This window comes from Myotis davidii, unplaced genomic scaffold (assembly GCF_000327345.1).
Source record: "Myotis davidii unplaced genomic scaffold, ASM32734v1 scaffold1832, whole genome shotgun sequence".
In the NCBI taxonomy this organism is placed as follows: Eukaryota; Metazoa; Chordata; class Mammalia; order Chiroptera; family Vespertilionidae; genus Myotis; species Myotis davidii.
Genome location: NW_006283151.1, coordinates 639,229 through 642,812, shown reverse-complemented (window position 1 = coordinate 642,812; position 3,584 = coordinate 639,229).

Sequence of the window (3,584 nt, the reverse complement as noted above, 5' to 3'; positions counted from 1 at the left end):
CAAGAAGATAAAACAGTCCTGAACCAGTATGCACCTAAGACATATCTTCAAATTTTTCAAAGTAAATGTTGACAGAATTAAAAGAAAAACTGACAAACCTACAGTCACATAGATTTTTAATTTTTTTTTTTATTGATTTCAGAGAGGAAGGGGGAGGAAAAGAGCTATAGAAACTTCAAAGAGAAGTTTCAAAGAAAGAGAATCACTGAATGTCTGCCTCCTGCATGCCACATACTGGGAATCGAGCCCACAACCCGGGCATGTGCCCTTGATTGGAATCGAACCCAGGACCCTTCAGTCCCCAGGCGGATGCTCTATCCATTAAACCAAACCAAATAGGGCCAGTCTCATAGAAATTTTATACACCTCTGTCAGCAACAGCTAATACAAGCAGTCAGTAAAGAATGTATTAGAATTGAAAAACATTAAACTAGAAACTCTCAAATAATTCCCTCTGGAGAATAGAGTAGGTCCTTTCCCTGCCGTATGAGAAATTGTACTGAGAGAAAACTGAAAAACCGTAAGACTCCATAGGCACCAGCCTAATGAGGCCAGTTTCCCCTTGTGCCCAGGAAAAAGTCAGGCCTGTTAGGGTTTAAGAAACAACTAGGTACTAACAGACTCCAGCAAACTAAGTTTCCAGACTCTATAGAACAGACAGCTGCAGATAAAAGTAATGAGCCTCAGGTTGACCAGTTGTCCCTGGTAGAAGTTTGATTAGCCCATATTGGGTGATTTTAACATTCAAGCCAGGCCTGGTTGGCCAACTAAGTAAAGCAGATACTTTTGGGAAAGGAGAATTTTGACCTCCTGTAGATCAGATTGAAGATTCCTTTCCCATTTATTTTCCCTAACCAGGCTTACAAGAAACAATGGACTTTCACAAGGTGGAGATTTCAGTTCTTAACACAGCATGGCCTCACTCCTAGAACACCTCTCTTTATAGCCAGGAAGAAGCTGACATGCTTTTAGAACATTCTCTAAATAGATGTTGGAATTAATAATTCAACTAGGTTAATACTGTTGTTAAGAATCCCAAAGAGCCGAAACTGGTTTGGCTCAGTGGATAGAGCGTCGGCCTGCGGACTGAAAGGTCCCAGGTTCGATTCCCGTCAAGGGCATGTCCCTGGGTTGCTGGCACATCCCCAGTAGGAGATGTGCAGGAGGCGGCTGATCGATGTTTCTCTCCCATCGATGTTTCTAACTCTCTATCTCTCTCTCTTCCTCTCTGTAACTCTTAACATTCTAGATATTATTAACTGCTTTTTAACAGGTTCTTATTTTTCTCAGAGAGAAGACTTTTCATTGACTCAAAAAAGTTATTTTTTTGAACTCTTTAGGTCAATACATTTCAGAGCCATTAGAACAATGACAAATATAGTATTTTGATTGGTATTTTCGAAATAAGTAGGTTCATGCATATGCTCATGTGCTTTAAAAAAGTTTTTGTGGAGTAAAATGTCATTCAAGGCCACAGACAGTTGTTGAATGTAAGCTTAATATAGGTAATCTACACCTTTGATTTTCCACAGCTCATTAAAATCTTATGTAATTGGAAAACTAATGTAATAAAATATTTGTGTGGGTGTTGCCATGGGAAAAAATATATATATATATTTAAAAAAAAAAAGAATCCCAAAGATATGGAGAGGTACAATAGGTTTTTCAGATGGAAAGTAGGTAGTATTAAAATTTAAAGGCCCTATTCCCTCCGTCCTCCGCCCCCAAACACACACACACACACACACACACACACACACACACACACACTATGTGTCTCCAAACTCAGGTTACAGGAAATGAGGGCAGAGAGAGATTAAATGTCTGGTTTAGCCAGTGAACTGCACAGCCAAGATTAGAACTCCAGGCTCCCTGAGCCACTTCCTCTTTGTCACACTGCTACCTTATTTCCTGTTTTTCCACTCAAGCTAAACATTGCATGAAATTTGAAAACCAGTCACCAGCTAAAGAATGTAAAGCCTTCAGGTAATTAGGGATACTATTTATAAAGAGTCAAGAAAATGCAATTATTAAATATTAAGATAGCTCCCCATGTACCAAATAGATAGGTGTGAACTCCAACTATTAGGCTCAATATCCTCCTTCATTTTGCATTTGGCTATTAGTTTCATCAAAACTAGACATGTTTGAGTGGGGCATGCTGAAGTTTTTGTTTGTTTGTTTTGGGGTATTAATTTTTCAACGAAGCTAACAACTTGAAATGGCAAAAAATGAGTCCATCAATAAACAAACCAATCCAGAACCTACATTTTTGCCAGGGTCTTAAATACGTATTTATTTATACTTCAATAACATGTAAAGGAAATAAGATACCTTTTGTAAGAACAAAGGCATTGAATTCTTGTGTAAAAGGCTAAAAACATATTCATAATAGCAGATAGCTTGTTCTGCTATATATTCATTTGTTATTTCTTCATTTCTGGTATTTGTTTACTTTTATGCTCTACAGCAGAGACAGGTAAACTTCTTTTGTAAAGGGCCAGATAGTAAATATTTCCAGCTTGATGAGCAATATAATCACCTCTGTTGCTATTACTTACCTCTGCCACTATAACAAGAGAGCAACCATAGAAGATATGTAAATAAATGAGCATAGCTAGATTTGGCCTCAAGCTGTAGTTTGTCAGATCTCTGCTCTCCATTACAAACCATATTGTGTGGCAGGATAGGACAGTTTGCCAAGTGAACTATACAGTCTAAACCAGTTGACATTTTTGTGTACAATTAAACTTACTTTATCTCTTCTCTTTATAATTTATTTGTATGACTGGTTTCACCCAGGAAATTATATGTTTTGATGACAGTAACAATATTTTATTAATCTAACTAGAGGCCTGGTGCATGAATTCATACACCAGTGGGGTCCCTTGGTCTGGCCTGGCCTGGCCTGGGGGATCAGGCCAAAATCGGCTCTCCAACATCCCCCAAGGGGTCCCAGATTGCGAGAGGGTGCAGGCCAGGGCGAGGGACCCCACCGGTGCACGATCAGGGAGGGACACAGGAGGTTAGTCAGCTGGGGAGGGGCCGCTGGAGGGCTCCAAGGCATGTCTGTCCTGCCCATCTTGTTCAGTCCCGTTTGGCTGAACCCCAGCAGCAAGCTAACCTACCAGACGGAGCATCTGCCCCCTGGTGGTCAGTGCACATCACAGTGACTGGTTAACCGGTCGACTGCCTCCTGGTGGTCGGTACATGTCATAGCAAGCAGTTGAGCAGCCTTAGTATATAATTAGCATATTACATTTTGATTGGTTGAATGGATGACTGGACGACCAGACACTTAGCATATTAGGCTGTATTATATAGGATATTCTCCTTGAACTTCACACTAGACACATGTCCCAGAGGAAAGATAATGGGCTTAACTATCCAACCAATAAGAATTCAAATCCTGGAGGATCCAAGATGGCGGCATAGGTTAACGCCTGAGATTGCTGCTTCGAACAACCAATTCAAATTACGCCTGAAACACGGAACGGACACCATCCAGAACCACAGGAGGGCTGGCTGAGTGGAAATTCTACAACTAGGAGTAAAGAGAATATCATACCCAGACTCAGAGGCGG